We start from the raw sequence: 11,415 nt of genomic DNA on the forward strand, positions 1-11,415 counted from the left end.
CTGAGGGATGAATCAGGTATAGAAAAATATGAAATAATTTTACATACAGGTGAAAATGAATTTTTGAGAATTTTTTTTAATTTTGTATTCACTGCATGATAAAAGACCTAAAAGCACTAGTGGCCTTAGGTTTTTAAAGATAGCAAAAAAGTAAACGGTCATGATACATATTTAAATTCATTTCTGAAAATTATAATGAAAGTACTTCAGTAAACTGTGTACATAGAATTTTGGGCAGTGCTAGAAAGTGGTGAAAAGTTTAAAAAGGCTATCATTATCCCTTATGGGCCAGGAAATACTACCGTGCCACCTTAACTGGAATATATATGTTTACAATAAATCAATAGAGGTCCTTTTTTCACCTATACAATTTGTAAGTTTATCAATAAAAAGTTGATCAAGGGCAACTAGAATAAAAACAGCCCTTAAATTCCACCCCTGGGAGTGAAAATTGCTGATTCAGCAAATTTTGCCTGATCTGTGGGTAATAATGTAAAAATTTACCTAGAAAGTAAAATTTGATTATTTTTTATGTAACTTGCAGTACATTTTTAATAATAAATGTTTGCTTTAACTTTTCGCAGTGTCTGACACATGTGCAACAACTGGAATTTGAGACGCGACATATTTTAGTTGTCTGTACGTCCTATAATTTTCACCGAAATAAGTAAAGTGCATAATTTTTTATTTTTTTCCACACAAGTACAGCTATACTAGTTTTCTTTAGGTTTAATTTGTAGTTCTGTGGTAACATGGCACCAGTGTGAGCTTTTTTGGAACCAGTAAGTGGTTTAGGGGTCCTTACTTATTCATTTAGCCCTCATATTTAGCTGAAATAGAGATAGTATTAGGGGTTTCTTTACATTGACAAGACAATTATTTGGACAAAGAATGTGATTAAGATTGTATATCAGCAAGATTAAATAGTTTATTCATTTTCCATGCAAATATGATGAATTGTTTTGATTTTCTGACCCTGAAATACACAATAAAGGTAAATTGATTATTTAAGGGGACATAATTTAACTTAATGCATACATGAGAAATAGACAAACAGTCATCTTAGAGATATATTCTAGTACATGTATTGTCAAAAAGACTTTAGAATACTAGTAATAGTTAACTGCCATCTAAAGAATCTTGTTAAATTGCCTTCATGATCTGAAAATGCTTAAAGGAATGTAAGGCATGCTGTAAAATGTGGAATGGACTTTATTATCATTTTTCATGATTTGGTGCTTAAACTGTTTCTTTCAGTCAGATTAACTATAAATAGAGTTGGCAATCCAATAATTCCCCCTGAATCATCATGTTTTACTTCTGTGTTGATTTGAAACATCATATATTTGGGTTTTTTTCACTCCTTAAGTAAAAATGGCAGGATGAAAAAAAAGGTAAAATCTGCCAGCTGGGGTAGGGGTATAATCTTTAAATTTTTTGGGGTAAGGAATTAGTGCAGACTAGTATTCTTTATTGTAATATGTTTCCTAGTAAGAAGTCTATGCATCATAGGTGTTATGACTGGTTTCAAGTTTGTGATGTCTTGGTTAAGGTAGCACGGTAGTATTTGCATTCCGGAATTTAGGTTGCTCTTTTGTGTACCCTACCTAAGTCAATGTATTTGAACAGTGTGATTGGACAAAAAATACAGTATCAACTGAACATATTTTCCAAAACTGAGGGATGAATCAGGTGTAGAAAAATATGAAATAATTTTACATACAGGTGAAAATGAATTTTTGAGAATTTTTTTAAATTTTGTATTCACTGCATGATAAAAGACCTAAAAGCACTAGTGGCCTTAGGTTTTTAAAGATAGCAAAAAAAGTAAACGGTCATGATACATATTTAAATTCATTTCTGAAAATTATAATGAAAGTACTTCAGTAAACTGTGTACATAGAATTTTGGGCAGTGCTAGAAAGTGGTGAAAAGTTTAAAAAGGCTATCATTATCCCTTATGGGCCAGGAAATACTACCGTGCCACCTTAACTGGAATATATATATGTTTACAATAAATCAATAGAGGTCCTTTTTTCACCTATACAATTTGCAAGTTTATCAATAAAAAGTTGATCAAGGGCAACTAGAATAAAAACAGCCCATTTAATTCCACCCCTGGGAGTGAAAATTGCTGATTCAGCAAATTTTGCCTGATCTGTGGGTAATAATGTAAAAATTTACCTAGAAAGTAAAATTTGATTATTTTTTATGTAACTTGCAGTACATTTTTAATAATAAATGTTTGCTTTAACTTTTCGCAGTGTCTGACACATGTGCAACAACTGGAATTTGAGACGCGACATATTTTAGTTGTCTGTACGTCCTATAATTTTCACCGAAATAAGTAAAGTGCATAATTTTTTATTTTTTTCCACACAAGTACAGCTATACTAGTTTTCTTTAGGTTTAATTTGTAGTTCTGTGGTAACATGGCACCAGTGTGAGCTTTTTTGGAACCAGTAAGTGGTTTAGGGGTCCTTACTTATTCATTTAGCCCTCATATTTAGCTGAAATAGAGATAGTATTAGGGGTTTCTTTACATTGACAAGACAATTATTTGGACAAAGAATGTGATTAAGATTGTATATCAGCAAGATTAAATAGTTTATTCATTTTCCATGCAAATATGATGAATTGTTTTGATTTTCTGACCCTGAAATACACAATAAAGGTAAATTGATTATTTAAGGGGACATAATTTAACTTAATGCATACATGAGAAATAGACAAACAGTCATCTTAGAGATATATTCTAGTACATGTATTGTCAAAAAGACTTTAGAATACTAGTAATAGTTAACTGCCATCTAAAGAATCTTGTTAAATTGCCTTCATGATCTGAAAATGCTTAAAGGAATGTAAGGCATGCTGTAAAATGTGGAATGGACTTTACTATCATTTTTCATGATTTGGTGCTTAAACTGTTTCTTTCAGTCAGATTAACTATAAATAGAGTTGGCAATCCAATAATTCCCCCTGAATCATCATGTTTTACTTCTGTGTTGATTTGAAACATCATATATTTGGGTTTTGTTCACTCCTTAAGTAAAAATGGCAGGATGAAAAAAAAGGTAAAATCTGCCAGCTGGGGTAGGGGTATAATCTTTAAATTTTTTGGGGTAAGGAATTAGTGCAGACTAGTATTCTTTATTGTAATATGTTTCCTAGTAAGAAGTCTATGCATCATAGGTGTTATGACTGGTTTCAAGTTTGTGATGTCTTGGTTAAGGTAGCACGGTAGTATTTGCATTCCGGAATTTAGGTTGCTCTTTTGTGTACCCTACCTAAGTCAATGTATTTGAACAGTGTGATTGGACAAAAAATACAGTATCAACTGAACATATTTTCCAAAACTGAGGGATGAATCAGGTGTAGAAAAATATGAAATAATTTTACATACAGGTGAAAATGAATTTTTGAGAATTTTTTTAAATTTTGTATTCACTGCATGATAAAAGACCTAAAAGCACTAGTGGCCTTAGGTTTTTAAAGATAGCAAAAAAAGTAAACGGTCATGATACATATTTAAATTCATTTCTGAAAATTATAATGAAAGTACTTCAGTAAACTGTGTACATAGAATTTTGGGCAGTGCTAGAAAGTGGTGAAAAGTTTAAAAAGGCTATCATTATCCCTTATGGGCCAGGAAATACTACCGTGCCACCTTAACTGGAATATATATATGTTTACAATAAATCAATAGAGGTCCTTTTTTCACCTATACAATTTGCAAGTTTATCAATAAAAAGTTGATCAAGGGCAACTAGAATAAAAACAGCCCATTTAATTCCACCCCTGGGAGTGAAAATTGCTGATTCAGCAAATTTTGCCTGATCTGTGGGTAATAATGTAAAAATTTACCTAGAAAGTAAAATTTGATTATTTTTTATGTAACTTGCAGTACATTTTTAATAATAAATGTTTGCTTTAACTTTTCGCAGTGTCTGACACATGTGCAACAACTGGAATTTGAGACGCGACATATTTTAGTTGTCTGTACGTCCTATAATTTTCACCGAAATAAGTAAAGCGCATAATTTTTTATTTTTTTCCACACAAGTACAGCTATACTAGTTTTCTTTAGGTTTAATTTGTAGTTCTGTGGTAACATGGCACCAGTGTGAGCTTTTTTGGAACCAGTAAGTGGTTTAGGGGTCCTTACTTATTCATTTAGCCCTCATATTTAGCTGAAATAGAGATAGTATTAGGGGTTTCTTTACATTGACAAGACAATTATTTGGACAAAGAATGTGATTAAGATTGTATATCAGCAAGATTAAATAGTTTATTCATTTTCCATGCAAATATGATGAATTGTTTTGATTTTCTGACCCTGAAATACACAATAAAGGTAAATTGATTATTTAAGGGGACATAATTTAACTTAATGCATACATGAGAAATAGACAAACAGTCATCTTAGAGATATATTCTAGTACATGTATTGTCAAAAAGACTTTAGAATACTAGTAATAGTTAACTGCCATCTAAAGAATCTTGTTAAATTGCCTTCATGATCTGAAAATGCTTAAAGGAATGTAAGGCATGCTGTAAAATGTGGAATGGACTTTACTATCATTTTTCATGATTTGGTGCTTAAACTGTTTCTTTCAGTCAGATTAACTATAAATAGAGTTGGCAATCCAATAATTCCTCCTGAATCATCATGTTTTACTTCTGTGTTGATTTGAAACATCATATATTTGGGTTTTGTTCACTCCTTAAGTAAAAATGACAGGATGAAAAAAAAGGTAAAATCTGCCAGCTGGGGTAGGGGTATAATCTTTAAATTTTTTGGGGTAAGGAATTAGTGCAGACTAGTATTCTTTATTGTAATATGTTTCCTAGTAAGAAGTCTATGCATCATAGGTGTTATGACTGGTTTCAAGTTTGTGATGTCTTGGTTAAGGTAGCACGGTAGTATTTGCATTCCGGAATTTAGGTTGCTCTTTTGTGTACCCTACCTAAGTCAATGTATTTGAACAGTGTGATTGGACAAAAAATACAGTATCAACTGAACATATTTTCCCAAACTGAGGGATGAATCAGGTGTAGAAAAATATGAAATAATTTTACATACAGGTGAAAATGAATTTTTGAGAATTTTTTTAAATTTTGTATTCACTGCATAATAAAAGACCTAAAAGCACTAGTGGCCTTAGGTTTTTAAAGATAGCAAAAAAAGTAAACGGTCATGATACATATTTAAATTCATTTCTGAAAATTATAATGAAAGTACTTCAGTAAACTGTGTACATAGAATTTTGGGCAGTGCTAGAAAGTGGTGAAAAGTTTAAAAAGGCTATCATTATCCCTTATGGGCCAGGAAATACTACCGTGCCACCTAAAACCAGGTTTAATCCACCATTTTCGACATAAGGAAATGCCTGTACCAAGTCAGGAATATGACATTTGTTATCCATTCGTTTCATGTGTTTGAGCTTTGGATTTCGCCATTTGATTAGGGACTTTACGTTTTGAATTTTGCTCGGAGTTCAGTATTTTTGTGATTTTACTTTTTTCGTCTCTTATTTCTGTCAATAATAAGTAAATGGGTATATTAAGCATCAAGCAGTGAATTGACTAGTCTCGTAGTCTATTCACTATGAAAGTTGTTGTTACAAAATAAAAAATTACAAATCAGACCATTATTATGACCACAATGCCATGTCTCACGGTTTTTGGTCTAAAGATCTGTTTATAATAACCCATGTCTACATGTGTGAACATAATGAATTAATGTTCTTTCAATATTATCTCAACAGTATTAAAACTTAACAACTATCATTATATCACAAACTGTGTTATACAGGTATATAAGGAAACGCCTGTACAAAGTCAGGAATATGACAGTTGCTATCCATTCGTTTCATGTGTTTGAGCTTTTGATATCGCCATTTGATTAGGGACTTAACGGTTTGAATTTTGCTCGGAGTTCAGTATTTTTGTGATTTTACATTTCATACACGTCCTTTAACAACAATTCCAAATTTAGTATTCTCATTATTTTTTTTTTTGTGATAATTGTCCACCCCCTTTATTTGAACCTTTGCTTTTTGTTGCAGGGTAGCTTTTAAACGCTACAATGAATGATTATAATAATGACGGGGTATTATTGGGGTATTAAAATGTATCACCTTCAAGGAAAAATATTTCAAATATGTAAGTAGTGTCATTGCAGCTGAATTTCAAATTTCCGATATTAAGGGGTTGTTTATTTTCACTTTTTATAAATTTTTCAAATATATTCCTAACCCAAAATTGAAAATTGAAACTCATCAAAGATATCAGGCTTCTTAATTTGTAAGCCAGATACGCCTCATCAGTTGCTTCGGTCTAAACGTGAGAGGGCGAACACACTTACGAAATTGAAACCCAGTACAAAACAAAAATACGGTGAAGTTGTGCTTAAGGTGTCAGACCACTAATTCACAATCCTTATCTGTTCAACCAATTTTGCACTTTACACAGCTTTCCCAACACATAACCTTAGGTTAAACTTTAAATAAACCAGGTACATCCTGAATTTCACCTTTCTACATGCCAATTTTCAACCCATGTTTAAAGTCTTTTAAGAAAAAAATGCCCTTGGGAAGATAAGTACTACTAAAAATAACCCCTGGTTTTCTGGAAATCCTAAATTAGTATACTGTATGAGTGCATTTATCCTCAATTTTTTTTTATTTTAATGCAAACTCATAGTAAATTTTGGCTTAAAATGGTCTAAATATATTTCTCTTTCACCAAAAGTTTCACTTATGCAATTTTCTTAGTTTAAGTAAACAATGACATCAAAGGTACTATTTTATGTCAGATTAGGACTACTGTTACGTTTTGAATTGGAGGTAGTTTATTGGTGGTCTGACACCTAAATACTGCAAACGCAATTTATGCATCTGGGGAAGACACATGGTGTTTCGATTGATTCAACATTTTATAACCAGTAAATTTACAGAAAATGTATACAAACTTGGTGTAAGGGTATGAATCCAAATAAGAAAAATATTTACAAGAAAACAAAGAACAATATAAAAAAGAATGGAAAAGGGGTATGTGTCATAGAAATAAAATCCCGACAAAATATCAGAAATCAGGCCACCAAATGGGTCTTTAATGCAGCGAAAAAATCCTACATCCGGAGGCAGACTTCAGCTGGCTTCTAAACAGAATATTAAATAGTTGAGGGAAATGAACGCCACACTTAACTCTAAAAAACATACTCTGGTAAGGTATGTTCCGTTTTGAAATTCTCCTTGGAGTTTGGTTTTTTTTTTTTTTTTTTATTTAACTGCAAACAAAGAATCTTAACAACTAAAGGTTTCTGTTAGCATAAGTAAGCCGTAAAAGGCACTTACACATGACACATTTGAAATAGTATGCACGAGTAATTCTTAAAATATCAACGAATAATCAATTAGCATACAGCAACCAAGTCTAACCATTTAATTACAGGCTCATGACTTAAGACAATCACACAATAATGTGGTTTGGTTATACATGTATGTAAGGATGCAACTCTCTCTTCACTTTGATCAGAGGTGTAACAATAAAACATTATTTGGTTTTGTTATGTTGTTGAGTCGCTCCTGTATCAACATTTTTCATGAGAAGAACTTCCCGTATTCATGTCAGTCTGAAATAAGAATCTATGGATTTTGTTTCAGTAGTTTCCTGTTTGTCTATAAATAAACATATAACTGTTACATTTCAAGAAATAATTCATTTTTGATGGTTACATTATTCAAATACCCAATTCCTAAATAATGATATGAATTATTACATACATTTCTTAAATTTTCATACATAGTTATAGACATGTTTTTAAAAACTCGCTCATGCAAATTTTAATTCATTAATAAGGAAAGGTCAATGATACCAAAGGGATATTCAAACTCTCAATTTGAAAATTAACTGACAGTGCTACACCAATTCAACTACATTCCATAGATGTTTGCAGGTACTCAAGAAGCGTCAGCAGATTCTGTTCTATATATAAATATATAAAGAATGAAAAACATTTCATAAATTTGATGCGTCTGAAGCACGTTTCTGGATTCACCTTCATCAACTCCTTCAACACACTAAGCCAAACTTTTGGAAAGCCAAGAATGTATAAATACCAAAACAATTGCAGGGTTATAAAACAGGGACGTAGATATAACAACAAAACCACATAAGGTAGACTTTGCATGATGGAGTAGTCTGTAATTCAGGTAATACTTTTCCAACTGTATTTTAACAACTGATAGACATGTTAGATTCAAATTTACGAATATTAATTGAGAGTCGAGGGTTGCGACCTGTAAATAGCATGAAACAGGGACCATCTCATAAATGATAATTGCGATTCGAGAGTTGAGACATATAAATAACATGCAGAAGGGACCATCTCATAAATAACATTTGAAGTTCGATGGTTGAGACCTGTAATTAACATGAATAAGGAACCACCTCTTGAATAATAATTGCGATTCGAGGGTTCAGACCTATAAATAACATGAATGAGGGACCATCTCATAAAAAATATTTGAGATATTCGAGGGTTCAGACCTGTAAATAACATGAATGAGGGACCATCTCATAAATAACTATTGAGACTCGAGGGTTGAGACCTGTAAATAACATGAATGAGGGAACATCTCATAAATAATATTTGAGACTCGAGGGTTAAAACCTGTAAATAACATGAATGAGGGATCATCTCATGAATAAGGGACCATATCATGAATAAAGGACCATCTTATAAACTATAATTGAAATATTTATTAACTTGACCAATTGCATTTGTAATAGCGTTTCTGATGAATATAAAAAAAACATTGTGAGTTTCTACCTGATTAATTGTGATAATAAGTTGATTGGTAGTTTGATAGAATGTTTGCATAATTTATGTTTCTTTTTTTTTCAAATCAGGAAGGTGGTAGTTGTTTTTCACCTGTTTCGTTGGTTTTAATGGACTCACCCCTTGTTTAAATTTGCTCTGAAGTACAGTATTTTTGCTATACTTCTTTTCATATAGATTTGTTGGTTTTAATGGTCTGTAGGTAGGTGAACTAATTGAGCGAAATTTTACATAATGCAATATTTGACGAATGTTTTATTCATTTTTCAGTTGATTTGCGTTGTTCGTTTGCTTGATTGAATGATTTATTGATTGATTGACAGTTTCAATACATATTATGCATTGATTAATTGTTACTTTGACGTACAGTGACAAATATTTAACGATCGTTTTTTGCTTTTATGTCACCCTGGCAATTCATCAGAAGAGTCCAGCTATTATACTAGTATTACACTATATGTTTTATGTACAATATTTACTATCATGTACACATTCATTCATTCATTCATTCATTCATTCATTCATTCATTCATTCATTCATTCATTCATTCATTCATTCATTCATTCATTGACGGACAGTTAGAAAAAGAATTATGTCTATCTACTATTCTGCACGAATAATAATTCATGCAATCCCGCCACATTTTATGATACTATATATACTGTGTACTCGTACTAGTACGGGTTTCACACTTCAGTATGCACTTACAAGAACTATGGGAAATATAACTTAGCGTTTTCTCTATCTCCAAGCAAGCACTTTTAATTCTGTAGGCATTATTCACAGTTTTAATTATGCAGGCATAATTCACAGTTCATATTCCAAGGAAACTTCAAGTTAACATTTGAAATAACAGTTTATTATAATTATGTATTTTTAGTGTGAATAAAAAGTTGGTTTGCAATATATATCATCACTATATCTACGCCTGATTGAACACAACCCTAGTGGCCATTTACCCTGTGATATATATGATAATAGATACCCCCTTTTCCAAAAATGAGGCTGGCGGGGAACTAATTCTTCCCTTAACAGAATACAGTGGGTTGGGTTATTAGGACCAATCGAAAAGAGCTAGGGCCTAAATCCCCTTAAATTACAGATGTTCATGTCAGTGTAACGTGATTATCTGTATTCAAATAAAAGGTAAAATAACAAAAATACCGAACTCCAAGGGAATTTCAAAACAGAAAGTTCTTTACAAAATGGCAACATCAAAAGCTCAAACACATCAAACAAATGGAAAACACTGTCATAATTCTTGCTTGGTACCGGCATTTTCTTATTTAGACTGGTTTTATAGATAGCTTAACCTCTCACTTTATAAATTTAAATGGGAACATGCCTGGATTAAACCCCTCCTAAAACATATCATTGAATCTTCTTTAATGATTTTTTTGGGGATCCTCGGAATATATTTTTTATGTATTTGTTATTTGTTTATCTTGTATTCATAGTTATTAAACTAGGACCCGCACTTTTGTTTTTGTTGTTTAACGTTTCTGTGTGAATCTGAAAAGTCCATCGCATTTTCTTTTTCGCTTTTTTACAATAAAATCGTTAATATGTATTTAATCAAGGGTGTTTGGTTGTTTTGTCTGAAAGGAAGAGGGGAAGGGTTATAACTGATCTTTCTGAGTAAAATATGTTCTTTGATATTCGTCAATGGACGACACACAAACAATCAATTAATCAATGAATGAAAAATGCGTCTCTTAACAATTCGCAAACATTGTTTAATCATTCAACCAAACAATCAATAGACCAATCAATCAATTATTCAACCAACACACTAATACATCAAACGACGAACCGACGTATCATTATGAAGAACTTGTCACATCTGATATTATGCAACCATTTTATCAACCAATTAATTCAGGATTAAACCAAAAACCGTGTTTAAAGTAAAACATATGGAATGAATTACATTAACAATTGGTTTCTAAATTATTATACATGTATATATATTCGTAGCAATGTAACTAGAGCTATTAATGTAACTAGTAAATCAATTATGGAGTTCATACTTTTGAAAAGTTTTGACTTATTGGTGTGAATGTCCCTTTGGTATCTTTCGTCTTTCTTTTGAGATGAATCTTTATTCAATGATCCAACTCTACACTTTCGATTCTCAATTGCCAACATTTATCTAACATAAAAAGTTTATTCTACGTTTAACTTTTTATAACGGAAGGTAAAGTGTCAGACTGAGATCGTGTTTTTCTATTTAATCGGTCCACTTGTTTCGAGTCTAAATCAGGTTTTTTTTTTCGAGTGATATAACATGCGATTGGATCGATTTACTGCTATTTCGAGAGAATAATAGTTTTATTCGTTATTGTTCGTATTATTCTGAATGCTATACATGTTTTGAGCACAAACGATGCACAATTTCCCTTTTAATTCACTTACAATTCAGTGTTTTATATTGTGTGTGTTTTTTTCAGAACAACATTTAAAACGTCCGGGATTTTGAACAAATGGTGCGGATTTTTGAAAGAAATGTGAACAAGAAAGAAGACTTGGGCTTAAAACTGACTTGTTCTAGTTTGTAACTGTAACTAAG

The sequence above is a fragment of the Mytilus californianus genome, unplaced genomic scaffold (assembly GCF_021869535.1).
Source record: "Mytilus californianus isolate M0D057914Y unplaced genomic scaffold, xbMytCali1.0.p SCAF_21, whole genome shotgun sequence".
NCBI lineage: Eukaryota > Metazoa > Mollusca > Bivalvia > Mytilida > Mytilidae > Mytilus > Mytilus californianus.